The 25,378-nt window shown below is 38.2% G+C and overlaps 1 protein-coding gene across 6 annotated transcripts in view; it reads left to right on the plus strand.

Moving 5' to 3' along the window:
- TENM4 (teneurin transmembrane protein 4) overlaps positions 1 to 25,378 on the plus strand; it is a 1,293,844-nt gene that overhangs the window by 304,029 nt on the left and 964,437 nt on the right. For all 6 annotated transcript variants that reach the window (XM_063326345.1, XM_063326336.1, XM_063326383.1 and 3 more), the window contains exon 3: positions 18,717 to 18,791. The gene's annotated coding sequence lies outside the window, so the exon portion shown is untranslated. The remainder of the gene's footprint in view (positions 1 to 18,716; positions 18,792 to 25,378) is intronic.

Genomic DNA, 25,378 nt, shown 5'->3' on the forward strand with positions numbered 1-25,378 from the left:
GCACATTAAATTACAACATTTCGCACTCACAAAGAGCACTCTGGAGCTGGAAATCATCAGTGGTCTCACTGTTTTGTTAACTGAAAATGCTAACTGAAGAACATGAGAGCCACCACCCTGTGTCAAACCAGCGGGCTCACCAAGCCAAGATCCTGCCTCTAGAAGCAGGCAGTAACAGTCACCTAAAGACAACTATGAGAAACAGGACATGTATAGAGGGATTATTACCTTCCCAGCATCTGGTTGCCAGCATCTAGAAACTTCCAAAGGAAGATATTTTGCCCAAGCTCTGATCTCTGAGAACTACGTGAATTTCTCTGGTCTGTGTCTTAACACAGTTGTGCTTTTTGCCCTGCCATAACAGAGGTCTAAATTGTAACTCTGTGTTACATGAATAAGTATTTCCTTTTCCTTGCTTTTAAATCATAGAATCATAGAATCACAGAATGGTTTGGGTTAGAAGGGACCTTAAAGATCACCCAGTTCCAACCCCCTGCCATGGGCAGGGACACCTCCCACCAGACCAGGCTGCTCAAAGCCTCATCCAGCCTGGCCTTGAACCCCTCCAGGGATGGGGCAGCCACAGCTTCTCTGGGCAACCTGGGCCAGGGGCTCACCACCCTTACAGTAAAGAATTTCTTCCTAATAGCTAATCTAAATCTCCCCTCTTTCAGTTTGAAACCGTTACGCCTCGTCCTATCATTACACTCCCTGATCAAGAGTCCCTCCCCATTTTTCCTGTAGGCCCACTTTAGGTACTGGAAGGTACCTAAATGTGATGTCTCTTCACGTCATTGGCCCCCCTCTCATTCTTCTGTTAGAGGAAACAATCAAAAGTCATCATCCACTTATCTTTTCCCATATGATACCTGATTTTATTGATTTGTATCAGTAGTCAGCATCATCCCTCTCCTTCCTGATCTCATTGCTTTCCACAGGCAGGACTCACTTTTTTCCTCAGAGTATTTAACAGGTTACAATCACTGTGTTTAATCTTTAATTATCTTTGCCTGTATTTATTTTGAAGTTAGCTTCTTCTGAATTGGATCTAAAGGGTGTGCATGCAATTTGAAAGCTAGCTTTTTGATCTTTCCAACAGTATCAGCTGAACTAACAAAATAGACTATGAACCTTACCACTCTCATGTCCTTAGACAAGCACTGCAACCCTTATTAGAGACCAGAGGATTAGCACACAGAAGGCATCATGAATGCTCAAATCACAGGAAGACCATCAGCCTCAATCCACACTCCAGCAGACAGCAGAGAGCATGAACTGCACAGAGCTCGGAGTGAATTTGCTGGTGTCTAATAAGTCATGAACTTCAAATGAAGGTTTTCCCACTGCCAAGACATTAGGCAAACCCCTCTTCCATGAGGGTTCCCTGTGGGGGGGGTGGGGGGGGCAATAAGGCAAGCTCACACAGCAGCAGCACAATGATTTTGTTGGAAAACAGACCTACCACAGGATGAAATCCCCAAGAAATTAAGCGTTGTGAGCTCTGCTAATATGCAAAGACAAGTCTTGAAAATACAGTGGGAAAGTTGTTAAATTTATAACCTCTCAAATTTTGGAATGTCCTGCTGGCTGGAAGAAAAGAAAAAGAAAATGACCACAGAACTGTGTGCTTGTCTACCTCAAATAGCTGTGGCTCCTATTCTCATGGTGTATCACAGCCCTACCTTCATCTCCCTCCAGGACTTTTCTTTAAGGAAAGACCTTCCCACAATAGAAGAGTGAGGAGGCCCCACAATGTATGAGTGAGGAGGTCCCACAGCAGAAGAGTGAGGAGGTCCCACCACAGAAGAGTGAGAAAATCCCACAACCCCATCACTTATGATGACAAGGGAAAGGCTGGGAATTGAACTGGGTCCATCAAGCTCAAGTCCAAAACTTTCCAAGACCAAATTAAAACAGAATAATATAACTTTTTGGAGAATTAATTTGGCAAATGCATTGGGATTAGGGTTTTTTTATTGTTGTGGGTTTTTTCTTCCCTTTTCTTCTCTTTTCTTTTTGTGTGCTTTTTAGCCTTATGCAGGATTGCTGCCTTTTTGTTGAAACCATTCCCAGAAAAATAATTCCAGAAAATATATGAGTGATGGTGATTTATAACAATGTGCTATAAATTTGCCCCACCAATCAGCTAAAAGAGAAAATTTAGCATCTCTAGCATGTGTATAGTTTCAGGCATTTTGTGAATGTGTCATGGGATGGTCAAAAAATGTACAGACTTGTGTGCCAGCTTCTGGGATGCCTGTGTTGACTGATTTCCAAACATATAATAATGATATAGGAGAATATAGATTTCTGTTGTTGTGATCCTCATTTATGTCTTTGTCCAGCACAGTCCACCAAGGTGAGTAAGTACAAATATGTACTGAAATACTATGTATATTCCCATATGGAAAGTAGAAGAATGGCATCTCTATGAGATGTCATCTCTTATCAGTCAAATACTGCAAAGTCCTCTTCTGCCCTACCTCTGAAGGACACGAATAAGATTTAGCCGGATGTCACTGAGGGCCTCCACTATTTATCAGTTCTCACAAAGAAGGGACACTTTATGGTAACACGTCTGAGAAAAAGGTAGAATTTTTCAGAGGGAAATTAAGATGTTAAAAAGATCTGCTGTTGCCCAAGATCAGTTAACAAGGTAATTTGTACTATTAAAAACTGTCGAAGTACTGGGTCTCAACTGTGTTAGGCTCCATAATTCTGAGCAGCAAAGAAAACAGGAAAGCCCTTTGACAAACGTTTGTATGGCTTACTAAGGATATGTAGGACTAAAGAAGGTAGATAAGGAAACTCCCCCATTAAAGTTACAAGATAATACAGATCTCAGAGCGTTGCTTGGGGCCTGGTCCTAAAGGATGCATATTCCTTCCCTTTCAGTCTCCCTCAGATGCTTCAAAAATGGCAGATGACCCAGAATTAAGGGAAGAAAAAAAGCAGTAAAAATGATAGCAATTTCAAGTGATTAGCTGCACAGAGGAGTTTAAGTGAACAGTAAATCCGAAATTGTTGCAGAGATTTTACAGTAATGAGAACAGAGTGTGCAAAAAAAAGACCAAGATGATGAGCATAAAAAGTTATGGCATATTTCCATCTTCGACCATAGACAGCAGAAGTCAAATAACATTCCTGTTTAAAGCATACTCTATTTTTATATTTGCATTGATTGACATATTCATGATGCTAATGTGCCAAGGTAGTCTCCATTACCTTAATCTTTATGCATTTAACAATGTCTTTAGACTTATCCATTACAATACCATTGTGAGGTAGAGTCAATCTTACCTGATAGATATCCATGCTGGACAGACAGCAAACTGCAGCGCAATGGAGCAGACACCTAAATATCCAAGGGTGCTAGCATACTCATTATCCACTGAAATGGGGACCCAGCCCTACGTTAGATGCTCTCAGTAGAGGGAGAAAATGAAATCCAAGTCTCCAGTATAGGGTGAGATTCATCTTGCCACATTCCAAATATCAGGCTGCCCACCTGGATGAGTTATCTACAATCTCTGTATTTTCCAGGATAACCCAGCTATACATTGAAAAGACAAAAATCCTGGGATAGGCGTAATTGCTTTAAAAAGACGCATTTCTAGAGAAATTTAGACAAGGTTTTTGGCGGGTTGAGAGTTCAAGGAGTTTTATCCTGACTTCATCCCAAACAGCTTTTTTGTCAGCATCTGCTGCAAGTCAGTTATTTTCAAGGACACAGCAGGGTCAGGCCAAATAACTATTTGTCTAGCAGCATCCAATAATTTCTGTTTCATGGTCAATAGCATTATTGTCATTTGGGTTTGGATGATATTTTGTCTTTTGACTGGTCATAGTGGTTTAGGTTCTGGTTTAATTTTAAGTACCTCAGGTTAACACTGGTGCTGTGATAAAGTCTTCATAGATATTATCCAAGTCTATCTGCCTTTTGCATTGCACTGCCATATTTTTAATTTCTGTTATCACTTAGTTTCAGTTGTTCTTCAACTGTTCATCTGGTAAATCGTTGTCCATTTCACTCAAGTGGAAGCTCTTTTACAATGATAAACTAAAGCAGTTTCTGCTTATCGTCTAGTGCTGCTTCAGGTTTAGCCAACTACTTGCAGGTGCCTGTTATGTATCTATATTATAGACAAGGACCTAACTGTGTGCTAGATATTTAACAGTAGAGACAGAGTCAATACATTCAACGAGACACAATTCAGGTGCCTAAGTGCAGGTATCAACACAATTTATGATATTGAAATCTGCCTGTCACAGGGTGTATGGGAGATCTCCACCTTTCTGGAGCAGCTGCTTGAGATCAGGTGGGATGGCCCAGAACATCTCAAATGGCACTAGGTGACTAAGTTACAGCAAATAAATTGAGGGTCCAGGTATCCAGGGTATCATCTTGCTGATAGGGTTTGGACTGGGCTTTGGGAGTTGAATACCAACTCCATAGAGTGTATCGCCTTATCGCTGGAGAAAAGGGGTCAGACACCTTGCCTAGCTATAAATGCTGCATGTGAACACCTAACTTTGAGTATCTGAAATTCACCTCTAGTTTCCAGAGTAACATGGGCTCTTTTGATTTAAGTAAAATAAGACAGTAATATACAGCATACCTTGTTAACTGCCTCAGCCCTATAAACCCGCAAATGTGCATATTTCAACATAATAAGCATCTACATGATAACAAATGCAAATCTTGGCAGACCCTGTACTTCTGATTTCTAGAGGTAGCATGATCAGTAGGATGAAAAATCCCAACCTGTGCTTTGGAGCACACCGTTTTTGATAGAGTGTGTTGGCCGAACTTCCCCTGAGAGGAAAAAAACACAAACCAAAACCATGCAGATTCTATCCATAGTTTGTTCTATTCAGCCAAGAGTTTATCCTAGCCTTCAGGACCACAGATGATATTTGTAAATTTTAATTGCTAGATCTCATTGGCCTGTTGTTTCATGCTGCCTTCTCTCTCATTAAACAGATGACCTTAATAATGGATCCTAAAAATTAGCACACAATAGGTGTAATTAAGAGGCACTTCAGTAAATGTTTTGTTATTTTGTTGAATGAGAACCTTTTCTGGGTGCTAGGGAGAGGTGAGAGGGGTGACAAAGTGTATTAAATTGCATAGCTGGGAGCCTGTTCATTGAGAACACAATTTACCAGCACTCATTATGTTTTTATGTCCATCAACTACTTCTGAAAACACTTCAGCTGATCTCACACCCTGGGATGGCTTATTGAGATAGTAGATGATCTCAGAATATATGTAGGCATATACAAGATCTTTTTGAACGAACGATTCAACACCAACTAACAGATCTGCCATGGACCAGACTTTACATCTGAAAATATAAAACAGGGAACGCACATTTCTGTGAAAGTCGTTGGAAACCAGGATGCCAGGTTTAACCTTCAAAGACTCAGAAAGGTCAAGAAGAGCTAATAAATCATCTCTTCTTCTGTCATGGCAAACTTGAAGGATGAATCTAGGCTAGAACTTCCACAGTGTGAAAAAAATGGAGCAGATGACAGGTATCTTCTGCAAGGTGTTTCAGCTAGAGTGGTTTCTTTTCCAGCCTGCTTTTGTTAACCAGCTAGACGTCTCTTTCTTTTATTTTTCTTTTCTTTGATCTTTTAAGGCTGTGTAGGTTTCGTAGTACTTTGCTGATGTTATATTTTTTCATTTAGGGAGTAGATGCTCACAACACAAGACAGATGCTGGTAATTTTAATCCAAGGTATTTTTATCAATGTTTTCCTCTGGCTGTGCAAAAGACTCCCCAGTGGTGCTGGGCAAACCCAGAGCTTGTCTCTATTGGAAGTAATTTGCCTTCATTCCATCACTGGCTCCGTGCAGTTGCAGTGAGGAGCCCAGGAAGAGCCAGTCACAGGACAGGGCTTTATCTGAAGCCACAAAGCAAGAAACAGGAGTGACACAAAGCACAACAAAGCAGAGGAAGAGAATGACCTCTCCCTGTTCTTCACTGAAACACCTATCTCTGCTGCAAAGCTTGCTTCTTTAAGTAAACATATTGAATCTACATCACCTTGTCACCCCACCTGTCCCTCTTGATGTCTGGTCGTGTGCTTCATCCTTCCAAAATCCTACGTTGTGAGCCCTCTGGGGCAGCCACTGCCCTTGTCTCACTTGCTTATAGAGAGACTTCCAGAGTGGGGCCTTAAAGCATGATAATAGTTTCTAGGTGCTAAAAGAATAATAATAAACAGCATTAAAAGTTGTAACAGCTGCAATAAAACATGCATTTATATGAGTTATCTTGATGCACAGCTAACAAATCATTTAAGCTTTTAAATATATATATATAAATAAATAGCAACAATAAATAAGATGAAACTGCAGCTGGGAGAGAACTCTTATGGCTGTTAATTTATTTTTTTCCCCCACTTATCTTTCTCCTGCATAAGGGATAAGAACAGGTTTGCGTTGCAAATTCCAGGCAGTCGATCTCTCTTCAATGACAGTTTTGCTATAATTCTCCTAATTTCAAGCTCCTGCTTGAAAAGGTAACAGTAAATGGCATCTAGGCCATTTTTGCAGTCATCGGCAGCTGAGTCAGTTGATTCATTTTTACAGATTTAAGTTGTTGCGTGCATAGTCAATCCCCTTGGAAAAGGCTGCTTCCCCATATCAAATGGCTTGTGCAGACACCAAATCCTGATTTTCAAATAAGCGTAAACGCTAAGATTTTAAGGGTCCGTATCATCGCTCCAGCCCAGTTCCCAGGAGGCAGTTATATGCCATTGACAAAATCTTCTCTTCAAGAGTTTTTCTGATGGTTCTTATACTAGAAATAGATGAACACCCAAAAGAAATATCTAGAATCACTCCTTTTTTGAAAATCCCATGTATATTGGCCATCAAAAGCTTTTGAGCTAAGGAATGATTGCACTCAAAGGTCTGACCTGTGATAAGGAATAACAGTAGTTATGACTCACTGATTTGATATGGTAAACTACTGGCCAGTGTTAGTCATGTCAGTTCACACAATTTGTTCTTAGCTATTTTTATCGGTATTAGTCAACAGGAATTTCCACTGCAAGAATCAACAAATACTAGTGTATAAAGCGTATTTACATTTTAAACACTCTGTTGGGTCAACCTAGTATCATTATACATCTGTGGAGTTTGTTCAAATTCCAAAAATGGCAAGCAGACATTATGAAATCAGTGTAAACCCTGAAAGAGCTGAGACTGTTTAGTCTAGACACCAGAAGACTGAAGGAAGATAATCATCTCCAAATATGCAGAAGAGACCTTCAAAGGGAAAAGGAATAAAACATTCTCTTTTCCCTCATTTAATAGAGAAAGAACCAAAGGTTTCAGCTGCATCAGAGAGGTTTGGGTGAAACTTCTGGGAGAACTTTCTAACAGGAAAGCAAAACACAGGACTAGGTTGCTTGGGAGGCTGTGGCATCTCCCCCAGCATATTTACAGAAAGACCAAAACATGGACCAAGAAGGGTTTTCAAGGAATAATTTCTTGACACCCCTTTTTTTACATTATTTTCTATTAAGCTCTACTTTTTTCTTTTTTTCCTTGGGACAGAATTTCCACACTCTATTTCCCAGTACCCGTAATGCTGAGAAATTTGGGGTGGAATTTCCTTCATAGAAGTACATTTTTGCTAAACTTTTTTTCAGAGAGATGCTGTCACGAGACATAATCTGGACAAAATCAAAAGTCAGCTTTTTGCTTGTAAACTAATAATAGCGTATTTACAGAAATCACAGCAGTTCTGCTTTTAGATATCTTGAAAATTTACCCAACAATACTCTCAATGATGAGTGCTGGGTAAGTAGCTGTATTTGAACCGAAGAGCAGAAAAATATAGCCATAGTTTTTATATGGCCTTTGTTTCTTCTGCAGCTGTTACTTCACGTAAGTTCATTACAAGTTTGAGCACCTTCTGTCTATCCTTTTTTTGGATGAAATTCAAGTGGAAGAGCTTAGAGAGAAAAGTGGTACAGAAGTGTTACAGGTAGTTGGGCTTTATGATATCCAGGATTTTCCTTGCTAGAATCATGGCCCTGCTGTTTACAATGGCAACCAACTTCCTCGCACTCCCGTTGTGATGCCCATAATGATGTCTGTTGACATTACATTGTTGGCAGATACGCTGCGTGTGGGCAAGAGGTCCTGGCCCCTGGGAATGAAAACCACAGGAATGTATTTTTGTCAAGATATTTTATATAGACTTAAAGCTCTAAGCTCTCTGAAATCTCTTCTGCTATTCTCTACATTTCAGGTACTCGGGTCTCTGCAAATAAGGGTGTTCTTACATGACAACCCTTTTAAAGTAAATTCACTTAAGTAGATTCATTTGCATTTTAAAGAAGGGTGTAGGAGGTTGTAATTAAAGAAGGAATTCTTAGTTAAATTTGTCCCTTCTCACAATGTCTGAATCGTTTCTTCCTAATATCTGACTTCTGTGATCCCTTCTTCCCTTTGATTCGAAAATAAACAAAATCAGAAGCATTTGCTTGACCTGATAATTGTGCAGGTTAAACTGTGTGGCTTTATACCGAGAATAAAACAAACAAACAAAAAAGTTACGTTACCAGCGTATCTCTTTATTGCTCTATGCTTCTGTCTATCCTTTTACTTTTTCATCCCTCTTTAGCCATATTACAATGACCTTGCTTTGGGGATTGTATTGTGCTACTGCTGCATTAGCATGGCACTCTAACTCTGATTGTGGTGTCCAGGTAGATTACAAATCTGACTGGAAAAGTATTCAGATTTTCCTGGGAGGGAATGATGATCAGAGGTAAGAGCTATAAGTGAGAAGACAGGAAAAGAAAAAAATAATAATGAAAAAAATCAACTGAATATAAGTAAAACCAGGAATCTTTTGATAAAATCTTTAGGTTTCTTCTTGTAATATTTTTAATTAATCTAAAACCATCCTTCAAAATTAAACTCGAAAAGCTTATACTATAAGTTGGAAGTCACCCTGAAACAATAAGCTTAGCCTGTTTGGGAGTTATAAGTGTCATTAAGTGTGTGTTTCTTGATATCAAGGCTGGATTATGTGGAAAGCAATACTATGCGTATTGCTCATAGTAATACCGAGTGACAGTCTATTTCAGGCTATGAATTTGCTAACATTGCGGTGACATTCTTACCTTTATCCAACCCTATGTGGGTTGGACAATTTATAGAAACAATTAAATATATTGTAACTAGTTCAAATATTCAGAATTTTAAATTACGAACTATCATCAAAAGACTAAGTACTTTCTTCTTAAGAAGAGAGTACGTTGCTTTATTCTGCAGTAAGTCATGCTTGGACTATTTGAATTCCATTGTGTTTAACAAGGTTCAGTCAATTCATTTTCTCTCAAGATGGTGTGATGTATACAGTGTCATTTTTGGTTGTAATTCTCTTCCATAATTTTGCTCAGTAATTTTTTTTATTGTAATGTTCATTGAAAATGGAACCATTAAATGTAGTGTAAACATTTCTGAATTGAGATGTTAACATTTAAAAATTGCCTCATTTCTCTTTAATGTGTTTTGCTGTTTTTCTTGCCTAATTATCATTCTTTTCAATATTTATGTTAACATGACCTTTCTCTGACTGAATAGCTGTAACTGCTCCTCAAGTACTTATAGCATCATGATTTTTAAATTAAATTATGTTGTTGTGGAAGAGATTGCAATGCAGTTCACAGAACAGCAGAGAAAGGAGCAAGTTTCCGTTAGTCCCAGAATCTGAAAGTAGTAATAATGTTTATTGGTTCACTCTTCTAATCAATGCAACTGTACCAGAGGAAGTATGACTTTGTTTCTTGTTCATGATTAGAGACATTCCAGTAAATTTAATGCTGGTCAAAACTGTTAAATTGACTAGCTGTGAAAGATTGTTTAATGTTGTAAAATGTTTACTGCTTTTATTTATTATGCCTTCATCCTGCTGACAGAATTAAAGTTACACCACAGATTCTGTTTGCCCATGGGAGCAGATCACAGGAACATAGGCAGTAAGATTTGGCTCTGCATCTTGAATTTTCATGTCAATGTTAATCCACAGCCAAAACCTACTTTTTTGAAATCTGTGAGGTCTAAGGGTGCAGCATATGCAATAATAAGCAAATGCAGAATTTTCTTGTAAACACTGTGAGATGTTTAACTTTGATTTTCTGCATATCTTTCAGAGTATGTGTTCAGTTTGGCTAGAATTTAAGAGTAAGGACAAGATGATCAGCTCAATTTCACCATGAAAGCTTTTTTTGTATACACAGCTTCCCAAATGTTTTCTTCCTCCACCCAGAAAAGAAGACAACTACCCCCAGTCCTTCCACTCTTCTCCATTTGGAGATGACAGTGAGTGAGAACATGATGAGTTGAAGGACAGGAACGACATACATCAAGGGAGGAAAAGGGAAGAAAATAAACCTAAAAGAAAAATAAAATGAATGAGATCTAGATCTTTAAGATTGTAATTTAACTTCTTAAAATTGAAAGTTCTGAACAAAATTAAAGAGAAAGTAAGACTGAAGGAAAACAACGGATGTTGAAAGACTGCCTAGGAAAGGGACATTAAAAAACAACAAAAGGAAATGACTGCTGAGGAACAGCAAAGGGAAAGTCAAGTAAACACTAACTGAAACCATCACTGATTAACAAAAATTTGATGTAGTCATATCATTTTTAAAGTCTATTTGACATAAAAATGACAAATACAAATGAAAGTACTGGCAGCTAAGACAGTCAACAAGTTCAGACAACTTAGTCTATAGGCATTCCACAGAACAAAGACTAATCCAAAGAGACACTAAGACTGCTGCCAGCTCTTCTGTCCTCAAGGACTGGACAATTGGGTATGTTCTGAAGTTGTAATTTCTGCAGACCTTTCTTAGGCTGAGTTTCCCGGTGGAATTGAGTGTGAGGTGTTTTTTGTTTTTTTTCCCTGTGCACAAAAATACAAATACTTTCCTTCTGGTTGACTTTCTCTTCATTTTCGAGAGGTTCGTGAATAAAGAGACACTTGTTTGCAAAGATCTGTGCATAAGAAAGAGGGGCCAGCATCCTGAGGCAAGTTGCCACAGCTGAATGGTGTGCTTCACTGGATGTTGCAGAATATCATAAAAAAGGATAACATTGAGTGAATTTGGCCAGCAGGTCTCTGCCCAGCAGAAAAGGACCTGGGGCCTTGTATATGAGCCAGTAGCATGCCTAGGTGGCCAAGAAGGCCAACAGCATCCTTGCCTGTATCAGGAATACTGTGGCCAGCAGTACTATACTCCTATACTCCTATACTATACCCCCTACACTCAGCACTGTTGAGGCCCCACCTCAAATATCGTGTCCAGTTTTGGGCCCCTCAATACAGGAAAGACATTGAGGTGCTGGAGCACGCCCAGAGAAGGGCAACAAAGCTGGTGAGGGGTCTGGAGCACAAGTCTTCTGCAGAGCGGCTGAGGGAGCTGGGGGTGTCCAGCCTGGAGAAAAGAAAGCTGAGGGGAGACCTTCTCGCTCTCTACAGCTCCCTGAAAGGAAGGTGTAGAGAGGTGGTGGTTGGTCTCTTTTCCCAAGTAGCAAGAGATGGGATGAGAGGAAATGGCCTCAAGTTGCGCCAGGGGAGGTTGAATTGGATATTAGGAAAAATTTTTACACCAAAAGGGTTATTAAGCATTGTAACAGGCTCCCCAGGGAAGTGGTTGAGTTACCATCCCTGGAGGTACTTAAAAGACGTGCAGACATGGTGCTTAGGGACATGGGTTAGTGGTGGTTTTGTCAGAGTTAGGTTGATGGTTGGACTCAGGGACCTGAAAGGTCCCTTCCAACCTAGATGATTCTCTGATTCTCTGATTCTATCTTGGGTCAATAGCACTAATGCAGCATCTCCACCCTTCCTTCCTGCTCTTCAGGCTTGGTCAGGTAAACAGTAAACACTCTTGCTTAAAGGATTCTCTAATGGCTGGCAAAGCAGGGGAGTTCAGTTCGGCACCCTACATGCCGGTAGGTGAGAGGGTAGAGTTAAACAAGACAGGGTCACTGACGAGAGCTTTGGAAAAACAGCACAAAAAGAGGGGAACAGAAAAAACAGAGAGGGAAAGAGAGAATGCAATCATCTTTTTTTATGGGAAAAGATGTCAAACTGTCATGTTAGTCTCTGCTGAGGCTCTGAGTGCTAACGGTTGCCAGGGTAACTGTTGTGCCAAGCCTCAGCACTTATGTATTTTTTCCATTGATAATTGCTAATGTGAACAAGTGCTGGCTTGCACTTTACACCTGCCTGGCTTGTAAGTCTACCTTAATTGGATGTGCCAAGATTGAGGAAAAAGTAATCTGCCCTTTCAAGACAAGTGACAGGTAGATGAAGTGTTGCTTAGGCCTTTACTGTAACAATTTTGCTGACAAAATTACTATGAATTGTCTTCCCTCAGTGCACATATACTGCCTTTGTTTACAGAATCGAGAGTTTAAGCTTCAAGGCTCATTATAGCAAATTATGCTATAAAGTTTTTTGGGAACATCTTGGCGCTGCCTGGTGAAATTCTACTTTTGCCTCCAGAGTTCAGAGTGTTTCATTTTATATGCATATATAAAAACAGTCTTTCAAAGTGCCAGAGAGAAACGAGGAATAACCAAATAATATTGCCGTATATAATCTTTTTTTTTAGTTTGTTTTTGAAAACAGTTAAATAAGTGCTCCTAAGGCAAAACACTGGTGAATGAATAAGGAAGAGTTTTTAAAAATTCTTGTGGTGGTAGTTTGTTCCACAGTCTCAGAAGTGATGTGGGAGTTTGGGCTAGTCAGTTTTTGGGTGTCCCACTCAAGGTATTTTGAAGACTGAAAGAGAACAGCAACAACTCAAAATGTTCTAAGAAGTAATTCTCCCTAAAAAATCAGGCTGAAAGACAAAGAACCCAGGGCTCTTAATTGCTTAAGATTTTGTCTGCGACCATCACTTTCTTAATTAAATTATCTCCGTAAGTATTTTGGGCTGCCCTACAAAATTCCATTACCAGAGTCTAATTCACTACTAAGCTGTACAAGATTGCCCCAAAAGCTGTGGAAAAGTTATTATAGGGCGCTTTTTTGTTCTTTTTTTTCTGGTCATAAGGAGATTACAGAGTTTCTATATGTGGTTTTTATTTGCTTTTCAGGGTTGTGTCAAGCCTGGTCTGCTCCACTGCTGAGTGTATTCACTGTGTGTAACTCTGCGTTTCTTTGATGTTGATTTCCCAGTGCTCTTAAATGAAGTTTCCTGAAACCAATATGCCAGAGCGAATTAATATATGAATAATACATAGTGCTTATTTTAGCACCTTTCATCAGAAGACCTCAAAGAGGGATAGCAGGGAGATTGCCTTATACCCATTTTACGAAGGAAGAAGCTGAGGTACAGTGATGTGCTCCTTGCCTAACATCGCACCAGCAGTGAGGGCAGAAATAGGAGAAAACCATCCTACTAGACCAGAAGATTACCCTAAAAGCTAGACAGCATCAGATGTAGCAGCAATTCTGCCTTCATTTTGAGTAAAAGCAAAGGTTTCATATGTTTCCTTTTGCTCCTATGGGACTGATCGAGGATTAAAAGGTTGTAAATATAAGGCAGAACAGTGCTGGCCTGTACAAGCTGCTTGGCAAGATAGTAGTATTAAAAGTGAAATTAGTGAAATCGAAAACCTGTTCTGCTGCCCTCCATAAAGCGCTATGAATGCTAGATAGTGATTTCATGTCCAGAAACACAGTGGCTTCTTAGGAATTTTATTTTTGTTAAGATATTCAGACTAAGAGCATAAAAGAAGGAAGCTGCTGAAACTGCTCAGGAGAGCAGGGTATTTATAACACCTTATTGAGGATTCTTTTAATCCATGTTTTCAGTGGTAGTCACTTACTTATGTAATGCCGCCATTAGATAGATTTATGGGGCTAAATGTGTCCTCACATTCCTGCCTGGTCACACCATCATAGAAATGAGAGGATTTGGCAGTAAACAGAAGTAAATGAGAGTAGCATGTGGTTCCTAGGGTTGATAAGCCCCAACCTGTAATGAAGCATTAGCCGGACAAGCATATATTAGTAGCTGCTGCACGCAGAAGTGTGTGATTTCATGCTATTTGTTAGTAATGCTGATCAAGGTTTAGGAGTCTATCAAAGTTTACCAAGGTATTCCGTAGAGTTTTTCCCTATCACGCTTTCCAGTATCATCAGAAAGAAATTTGATTCACTTTTCAGTGAAAAAATTGACCTAGATTTTCAGCTTCACCACTGAGATGCTTATAGAAGCATCTGTAATGGAGTTTATCCACTAATGATTGTGACTAAACTGGAGCATCAAGAATATAACGCAGTGGAGAACTGCAATGCAATAGCAAATGTTGATCTGACTATGAGGAAAAATAAATTGCAAAAGAAAGTTTAGCAAACATAGGTTTTTAGTTTACACAACAATCAGATAAAAAGTTATGATCTTTTTAAATCTGCATTATGTGCAAAATCATATTGGATGTTCTAGAGCGGTCCACTTTGATTTTATTTTATAGTCTATCGATCTGAAAACATCATAGCAGAGACAACAGAAAAATAGATGGTCTCAGCATATGGCTTAGCAAGAGAAAGTCGTTCCCTAGACATGGAAGATCCATTCAACTTTCTAAAGAGAATTAGGAAAAAAAATTGGAAGGCAGACCAGGAAAATTTACTTCTTACAAGCACCATGGTTGCCTGCGTCTGGTATTTGCCATTTATCCAATATCACAATACAAAAAATGTCACCTTGAATGTCTTCCAGACTCCTCTTGTAGCTAGTTGGATGAATTTTCCTGTAGAGCTGAGGCTTATGGGGAAAGAACTTGAAATGTTTTACAAAGTAATCTGCCCTGTAGTATCAAGCAAACTTGTCCATATTTTTTGTTAGATAAAGGTTTCTGAGCATGGATCCATGGTGGCATACCGTATCATAGGGCAGCTGAGGAGAAGATATGATTTTCCTCCTATTGACATACTAAGATAAGTCATATGGTCAGGAAGGTTCATCAACCAGGGTTGCAACCAGGGCGCGCAACCTGGAGGAGACACTCCCTGCCTGCCGTGCAATGCTGGAAATTCTGTTCTGCACCGAGATCTCATAGCAGGCACAGTTTGTTTGTAAATTAATCATAGGATTCAATTGTGTTGAAAAAGTGTGGTCTGGGAGCTATGGAAAGGGATCATCAAATGAGAACATCATGCACAGAGCATGAAGCATGATACATTTGTTCCTTCCTTTTTCTCTCAACTGTATGTTACAGGGCTCACGAGATTGGGTAGGTATTGCGGTCTATGTTGCGTGAACACCCTATGATCTCTGATTTGTAATACTCAGTATAAGGTAGAGCAACTGATATATTTTCCTGTTGTGCAAAGGAAGTTAAAGACACATCAGCAAAGACACTTCTTTATGGCCTACAAGAAGTTTACCTGGGGGAAAAGAGAGGAATGACCAAAGTCCATTTTGCTTAGTCCGGTCTCACCATGATTTCCCTGGTAATTACTCCTCACTGTGTAATGAGAAGCTTCCCCAAGGACAGGACTACCCTAAGAGGGGGATCAGAATTAGAAACAAGGAGGCTAGAATGAAATCAGAGGGAGGATATAGGTGTTTGCCACTTTTCTGAGTAATGAAATTCAACAGTGGATGTAGCCTTTTTTCCCTGTAAAGATAGGGTTGTTCCAGCGTGCTTGTTCTTATGTATATAATGAATACTTCATCTCCCCTTTAACTCTGATATACTGTGTGAATGCAAATTCTTGGAAGGACTACCTTGTGCTCCAGGGAGGACTCCACAGTTGCAGGTGAAAAAGGTTTAAGCAGCATTTTTCAAAATTACTATATTTAGTTGTTTGTTTCTTTTTTCTCAGCTGCTCTGATATAATTTTTTTTTCTTGTTTTGTTTTTTCATTTTTTCCTGCTCCAAACCTAGGTCAAGAATTTGATTTTTCTCTGAGTTAAAGAACAGCATTCCCCCCTGAAGTGCTTATCAATCGCAAGTGCCCATTTAATTATTGCTAGGCTTTAGAGTTCTTTACTCATTAACATTAAACTGGTGTAAAACCATGTAGTCCCTGCAGTGTGAGAAGCAACTAAGGTCAACTTTTAAGAGCAAGTCAAAAGAGAAAAACACTGTCAGAGTAGCAGAAATTAGAGCGAAGAAAATGTAATGGTAGAAATTAAAGGAGACCCCCCCCTTACATTTCATAAGTCATTTTCATCCAATATTTTCATTCATATTAGTGCAAGCTGGAGTAATTTCACTGAAACCCATGGTAAAAAAAATAAAATTTGTTTCCTTTAGGTACAGATTTCAGTTACTTTGGCTTAACAAAATACACCTTTCACTTAGTTAAACACCCATAATTGCCCACATGTTCAACTGTAGCCATACTGAATACAAAGTCAAGCTATTTTAGTTAGAGCATCTTCTCTCACATATGAAGTTTTACATTAACCTGCAAGGAGAGGAGAGATGAAAATCATGCAAACGGTAATTCGTAGCAACCCAGCTGATAAGCTGTAACTCATTAAATCATTATAACTCTATCACATTCATAAGTGCGTGTTCCTATCCTTGTCATTGTCTAGGATTTGCGTTAGGGCAAGATAAATAATACATTTTATTGAGATGGTTTTCTCTCTTACACATTTTCCTAAATGTTACATTGTATCTTTTCAGGTAATGAATAAAATAATAAAAGTCGGTAACCATGTAAATGTTGGTAGGAGGAAATTGGGGCCAAATACCCTCAAGAAAGAGGGTCTCTGTGGGCATGCGTTGGTATGTAATGTGTATTAGGACTGTCTTAGCATGTGACTATATCAGCATTTTTCTTTTTTTTTGAGTCTATTCAGCCAATCCTGATCTCCAGGCTACTAATTTGAGGGAGAAGTAATCACTTGACGTAGTCATGATTCATATATGTAGTGTAAATACAAAGAACTCAGCAGAAAAAGTTCAAATAAGTAAAAAAAAAAGTAAAAAAAAATAAATTCAGATACATGCATAAATTATAAGAAGGAAAAAAAATTGCAATGTTTCTGTAAAACAAAACTATTTTTCTAAATATATTTTCTCTTCAGGTTCATCTTTTTTACCTTCATCACCTTCCTACTGAAGGCAAAGGCAACACGTAGGCTTGCCCCTCTAAGTGTGAAGGACAATCCACAAAACTTCAGGGACAAATATTGTCACTGTAAATTGCAGTTTGTGGGTTTTTTTCAGGCAGTTTGTAATTTTTTTTCCGCTGTCACTGCTGGGTTTCAATAGCCTGCTGCTTAAAGCGTAACAGCTGGGAAACAGGGACAGAACAGGCAGGAGCCAACTACTTGCAGAAGTCTCCTTCACCTGTGAATTTACTCTGTGTGACCAGCATTGTTATGACTGTGGTGACTGAGCTTAAACTACTGAGAAGTCTTGGTTGCTTTTAAAAGCTTAGGCAATGGGATGGTTAAGTTTTAGACCAAGTCCCAAATCAGATTTAAGTCAGAGACATCAAAATCTCCTGTTTCAGCCTCAAATGGGAGCAGCATCAGGTGATCAGATGACCTGGTGTTATTTCTGGGACTTTTTAGGAAGCTAAGAGTTCTTGTGATTTTGACTCCACAAATAGCCAAAACTAAAGGACCGGGTTCTGCTCTGAGAATTTCAGGCAAAACAGCAAATAATCTGATCCACAAAAGAGGAAAAAAAATAAAAATCATTGTGTTTAATTCAGTTAGCCAGAATATAGGAAGAACAGTTTAAAATAAGTGAGCTTTTAGGCAGGTGAGTTTGTTGTCCTCTTCATGTCTGTGTTCCTAGAGCCAGTAGTTGATTACTTATTAATTTATACCTGTTCAGTAGAAAAAGAAGCTGGAAGACTATCATATTCCACCCTCCTTTGCTCTCATATATACTACCAGAAAAATCTGGGAAAATGATGTATCAGATCTGTTCCTGTATCAAGACCATCTCCTGTGATGGTTTAACAGTTTGCGAAGATATCAGAAGAGTCCTGGCTTGAAATTAAATGTTTTGGCTTTACATACCCACTCCATATCACCATCTTAATTATATATGTATGTATGTATCTAGAACTATATGTATATGTGTATATACACGTGTGTGTCTATATGTTGAATGTTAAGCGTTACATCCTTAAGCAGACGGAGTATCTTTCTTGGCCTGGTGGGAAATGGGGTGGATAGAAAAGGCGAACCGTCATATTTTAAGATATATATTTTTATCCCTGGACCAGGTTTTTCCTTTGAGTGTATATAACACTCATTCTATGTTTTGGTTAAGGAATAGGGGTCACAGACCTTACTACAAGTGAATATATCCATCTGGTTTATAGCATAATATACTATGTTCAAAAAAAAAAAAGTGTATTAAATTGTGTCATGTGAATAACAGGTCAGAAAATGTGCTTTATAAATCAAAGATATAAAAAGATGGTAACTTCCTGAAAGAATCAGTGACACAAGAAAGGCCTTCAGTCCTGTCGCGTTGTCTTCTCAGTTTAATACTCATTAAATGTTTCATGTAACTATGATCTCCTCATAGCGAATATAATAAATCTTGCCTTCCTCTGGCACCGAACAGGACTTCAGTATTACTTTCTAATTCCAGTGCAGTGCAAGAGAAACAAATTTCCTGAAATTGCAGACCTTTTTTCCAATTTCTTCTTTTACTTCCTTTTTTTTTTTTTTTTGTAGGATGTATATATTTCTTTGCTTTGAAACACGGGATATTCTCTGCTTCTGGGACATTGGTGAAAAGCAGTAATTAAGGTAAGAAAGAGATAACTTCAAATTTTGTACAATTTCATAGTCTTGCAGCCTCTCATGGCTTGAGAAGTGGTGCCTGAAATTCTCTTTCTGTACTTATCTATTTATATTTCGTTTAGAATCACAATTTAGTTTGTTGCATTTTTATTACACAAAGACTTTGTTGTTACAGCACCTTATTTAGCTAAAAAAGCACCTGTGGACTTTTTTTTGGTATGTTGTTAGGGATGGCATCACAGATTTAAATTTTACCAGCCTGCGGGAAGAGATTGCCTTTCTATAGAAAACGATTCTTTTTGTAAAGAAAATCACCCTGCAGGAATTTTAAGGCCTGAGGATCTAAATCTGGATTTTGAACACTCTATAGCTGGCACAAAATTTGAAAAACAGTTATATAAGCTAGGACCCTTAACTCCCACTCAAAGAAAATAAGAGTTACGGGATTTACAAGCTTTTGATCCCTCCACCCCTCCAACAACTAATTTCAGGATTGATGTCTGGGTTACATTGTTTTCCACTGAGGTGCATTTTCTTGTATATCTCGGGTTTGAATAGGTAATGTTCATGTATTGAGGTAAAATTATACACTTCTTTCTGGAGGCAGGGAATCACAAACATAAAGTCGCAGCATTTTAAAGGAGTGGAATGCACAAATACTAGCAAAACCCAACGGGAGCGGATCTGGCTGTTTCTTGTAAGCGCTTCTGCGAACCTTGTTATAAGTAGCATAGTGAATCAAATCAGATTATTACATCTAAGATAAATGCAGGATTGATGGGAGTCCAGTACTCAGAAACAAATGGATTTACCAACCTCTTAACGCTTCGTGTGGTGGGATTACCACCAGCGTGTACAATATGGAGTTAGTCTAGCAGCCCGCTCGGTCTTCGGTAAAACTCATCACATCTGGAGCTTGTACTGCACCGGTACGAGAAAATAGATGTAGGAGCGTTGGTTTTCTTTATATCAGTCACTTCCTGATCGGAAAACCAGCTGATTATGAAGCAATTATTACACAATTGAAACACTTTCCAGATGTCCCAAATAAACTTTTTAAGGATTACACCTAAATATGCATACACGCAATAACAGAAGATCAGCGGTACTTGCTGAGCAAAATACATATATGGAGATACATAAAATGTGCCCAAATCTTTACAGATTATTTCTTTCACACAAAAGATTTGTCTGCTTTCAAGTGAATCTTGTAGATTTAATCTTTTTACAGCTGAATTAATGAGTTGTGTTTTGCTTGCTGCTGTTGTTGGAGATTGCCTTTCCCCAGTGTTGTTGGCATAGTTATCATTACTATATTAATCAATGTCCAGTCACAGGTTCATTAAGAGTTTGGCTGCATAATAAAGCAATGAAGCTTTTGTGAAAGTTTGTTCAAGAAGCCTGTCATCATTGTTCAATTATGATCTGTAATGAAGCTATCTAAGATTACGTATGTGTAAATAAGTTCAAATATGAGCAATATTGTGCACCCTCTATTCAATCTCTAGTTTGCAATCTGTACTAATAGGACTGTAGAGCACATTCTTTACAGAAAGCTGCAGATGATCATTTCTTTTTCCTTATTTAATTGGAAATTACATCCTCAATAGTGCAATAGCTAGAAATGCCCTAGTCATGCCCTTTTAAATTCCTCTGAGAACAGCCAAAAACCTTCAGCAAAGAGCATGTTGTATCCTAAAAATACTCCAAAAAATCAAGCAATATTTTCTGAGTTGAACCAAAACTGCCGTTTCTTTACCCACTATCATCAAGAATCCATTTTTGCTGCTATATTATGTTATTGTGTTTAATTGTGTTGGTCACATTTCATTATGTCTTGAAGTATAAGTTAACTTGATTGATGCAATTTGATGGATTATATCCAAGATATAACCCAAGCATCCCAACAGTTGTTAGCAGATGCTGAGAATCTTTTGCTCTTCCTCTGTACTTCAAAGCACATGCCTACACTTCAGATGAGTTTTCTATATTCCTGTGTGAGAAAACAAACTGCCATTCCCTGTTGAACTAAATCAACAGCTTCTGAAGCTTCTGAATTATCAGTTCTTAGCAGCATTGTGCTATCTGGTAATTTACATGTGACGTGGGAAACTGGAAATGGGTTTTTGAGTGTAAACGTATCAAAGCATCATTCTGCCTGATTTTTGTTTATTATATAACATCTACAATTTACTAGCAACTTATTGGACTTATATTGCTAAATTTAAGATTTCAATCCACTTTTTCTAACACATACCAGTTTATTTTTTTCAAGTAACATTCAAGTAACTTCTGGCTATTTCTGAAGCAAGAAGTTTGAGTGGCAAACTGTTATTATTATGAAAGAGGGAAAAGGCTAAGTTTTCAAGCTCATATTTAGCAGGACCTAGAATGAGACCTCCTGGAAGTACAAGAATAGAACAAAATGTGCTTTTAATTATAGAAAAAGAATTGGAACAATTTCATTTTTGCAAAAACAAAATCCTCCTGTTTTGCTGGGTGAGCTAGTGAAACATCAGAGATTTATAAGATGCTGCTTTCAAAGAGTGGTTAGAAAGCAATCTCTGTAAAATGCATGTAACCTCTGAGGTTTAAGCATAGTCCCTGCCTGCCCACCTGAAATAGCATACAGCAGAATCGTACAAACTGTGGATGATTATTTTCTTAAACCCAGAGCTTAAGTTAGACCTTCCTTAAGAAATAAATTGCTGCTGAATATGGAACAGAATCAGAACTATGTAACTAAAATAACACATGATTCCCAAAATAAAAACCATTTCAGACTTTAAACAAAACCTTATTTTATTCTGGTAGAGACTATTTAGAGGCTTTTCAGTGATTAGAAGGCATTCAGCCACAAATGGAAGGAATGTATTCAAGCCTCAACATGTTTTATTGCCAGGCTTCCAGAGACCCTGAATCCCAGCTCTAACTGTGAATGATGGCACTTTGACTTTTGTTAGAGGCAAGGCAGGAGAACACAGCCTTTTCCATATGGACCCCACTCAGATGTCACTACATGTAGTATACATGTAAACATACCACCTGATTTTTATTTATTTATTTATTTTTTTAAGTTGAATCATCAAATGATGTCTAATTGCAGTATTATACATCCAGGTTGTTTGAAACTGTTTGATGGAAGATGTAAGTGACTTTATTGGTGCTCCTGCTGGAGAAAGGAACAAGAATCTGTTTATCCTCTTCCCTTTTTTTAAGACAACAACAACAAAACCACGAACAAAACAACACAAACAAAAGAGAGAAAAAAAAACAACACCAAACATGTTTTCCTTTCGAACAGAAGCAAACAGTTTTGCATGTAATTGTTAGAGATGGGTATTTTAATGAAGCTATAGATAGTATATGTCATTCAGGTACTGTCAGAGGAACAGAAGTGTCCTCATCTGGGAATGCATTCTTTGAATATATCTGTCACTGGATGCCATCTGGTCCAGTACAAAACAAACCATGTTGCACTTCAGAGATATCTATTCGTAGTTCTTCCTGAGAACGTAGCTGTTGACAGAATGGGACAATATGAAGGAGGAAAGGAACCTAGTGGATGCACAGATTATTCAAGGATAACTTTCTCCGAAGGTGATCTCCTGTAGTTCTGAGTTAAATCACCCTAAACCACAGTCTGTTTGATATTGGCCCCAGTAACAACAAAAGCCAAGTCTTCACAATGTCTTCTGACTTTGTCTATGTTATATCTAAGCCATAAAGCAAGAAAAGGACTTGCTTTAGCGTATATTAACTATCCAACACAGCTTTGCTAGCTGTATAATTAGCTATGCTTCTGTAATCATTATCAAGAAAATGTTGTTCTCACGTTTATATTATTTAGGGTCGTGTTATGGATTTCACTTGCCAGATGCAAGGAGCCTCCCCCGAATGTACTCCCCATGTTAGGGCCAAAAACATTTGTGGTCATTGCGCCCTGTGAAATTAAGCAGCTGCTTTTTCAAAACTTTTCCAAAGGCTAATCGTGACCCAAAGGGAATGGGCAGGATACAGAGTCATGGTCCTTCCCACACTAGTGGTGGTGACTGTGCATACTGATAACATCATGATGACCTGGCAAGGAAAAAGATGGAACCGTTATCCATGAGAAAGTACACTTCGTTTGAAACCCAGAGGCTTAGAAAAATCATGCTTATTTTGGCTTCAAAACAATTTTAGATATTAAGAGGGGGAATAGAATTTTCTGGGAATTAAGATGTATACAATACTGAATTAAACAGAAATGAAACAAGCAGTTTAGGCAAAAGAAGCCATTTCGACTGAAGTTGAGGTGCTTTCAGCATTCTTTCTGTAACAACTTCATCGTTATTTTTTTCTTTATTTCTAGTCAGAGTTAAGAAAAACGTAACAGATGCCTTTGAGCAGAATTTGTTTTGCATTCAACTCTGTTCAACAATGGCTTTACCAATAAAGCTGAAAGTTGAGATTTCCTTCTTCTATGTTCTTCACAAGTGATTCTCTAGTCAGTTAAAGAGGCATCAGGATGCCTGAGAAGATGACCAGTTTTAGAGGACCAGCCTTTGTGTGACTGGAAGCCAGACTTAATCCAATCAGTTAATGAGCTTGCCTGAAGAAGCTGGTTTCCTTGGGCTCTTTCTGAAGTGATGAGAGAGAGAGTTTAGGCCTTGAGTGTGCTAAAATATTTAACTCTATGCAGGACAGCCATTTCAAAAAAGCATTGAAGCAGATGATCAAGCCAATCCCTTGTTCCACAATCCTTCAAGCACATTGTAAAGGAATCAAACATCTTTACGTTTCTTGCTGAACAAGGAGGGACTAATGAGTTGCAACATGGGGGATGGCAGCCAACCTCCAAATAGGATAAGTAAAGGCTTTGGGAATTTATGATGATTTTTTTGCTATATTTTGTGGTGTTTTTTTCTTCTTTTTTGTTTTTTAATTTGGTGGCTATTGTCAGAAATGATGGTTTCAGCTATGGCAGGGCATTGAACTAACTACAGGGCTTTAAAACCAGAACTAAACCAAAGCATTGCCCCAGAAAACCAGCATTGTTTATTGGTGGTGTGATAAAATCAGAGAGCATGTCATAGCAACGAGCAGATCACCAATCCAGCTGACTGGTTTGTTTATCAACATCACTGTAGCAGGTCTATCATTATTTCCTCCACTGCTAAACATCTACATCATGATTTTCTGACAGTATCTAGAATTGGACTCGGTGACCCAGTTAGTCCTTTCTAGCTTCCTACATTCATTATACAACAGTAACATTATAAATAATATATTTATTTTAAAAACTTAATTACGATAATTGGTATTTTGTACCAGATACATCTCAGCTAATATACCAAATCACAGTATATGTACAGTGTCATTGTCTCCCTTGCATTTTATATGAAATTCTGCATAGATAAGAGATGTATGATTATATTATAAAAGATGTGCTATATTCTCATTTCTTCCATTGTTGTATTTGTAATTCAAAAGCCTTCTTAGTGTACTTTCCAAGGGAATTTTCGTTGCGCTTTCTTTTCATAATTTTTGTTCATACCCTGTTTAATTGTAATGATAGCTTTAGTCATAATTTTCTATACTTAAGTAGATACAGAGACTGGCAGATCAATATCTGGAACAAAATTCATTATGTGTGTGCTCACAAAAAAAAGAAAAAACAAAAAAAGAAAAAAAAAAGGAGAGAGAGTGAGAAACAACTGAAGAGAACAGCTCTTTTGCAACATTTGTACTTTCTCAATTCCATAACTTTAACAAAATAGGGTATTCTGTGACGGATCCTGAGGTTAAGATGTAAAAACCATATTTTTCTAGTGCTTATACATCCCATATTCCTGACAAGAATCTGGGTATTTTCATGATGTGGTTTTATTGTATGATTGCCAAGGAATGCTGGTATTTTCGTGGTGTGGTTGGTAAATTGGTGTTATGCTAGAGTTAGCCAGGATAACTGAGTGTTTAACTACTAGGACATTATCGAGCAGTGGGGCAAATAGTATCAGTTCTTGCTTCTGAATTCCAGCAGCATAATAGTCCAACAGATTTTCAACGGATATTGTTACTTCTTCTTGGCAAATGAAGCCCTGTTTGATAGAATTTCATTTTTGGTAAAAAGTTATAAGAATGTACTGAATCTTCGGCTATGAAAGAGAAAATGCTTAAAGGCGGCTAATGCCATTACTGCCTGATAGAAAAATCAGATTTCTGAGGCCTGTTTATTTTCTTGTGTCTGTGCGATGTGACAGGAGAAGGTGATGACTGCAGTTAAAGGGAGACATCGGTTACAGTGCTGTTCAAAAATATAGTTTATTCAGCAATAATGTCTTATCTGTCTGCTTTTTCCTTTCTTCAAACGGCAGCTTCTTCATGAGTTTCAGATTTTCAGATTACTTTATTCTTTAAAATACTTACATGATGGCAAAGAGGACCTATAACTTCACTCTGACAGATGGAGTCTTTCAGGGGGCCTTGCTTACTCCAAAGCAAGCTATTCCAAAGCTATCTTCAAGATATCTAAAAGTACAAGCTCAGCTGGATAGTGGGCTCAAACACTTAAAATAATGCCGGGTTTGCATTGAATTCCTATGAAAATT

The sequence above is a fragment of the Chroicocephalus ridibundus genome, chromosome 1, assembly GCF_963924245.1.
Source record: "Chroicocephalus ridibundus chromosome 1, bChrRid1.1, whole genome shotgun sequence".
NCBI lineage: Eukaryota > Metazoa > Chordata > Aves > Charadriiformes > Laridae > Chroicocephalus > Chroicocephalus ridibundus.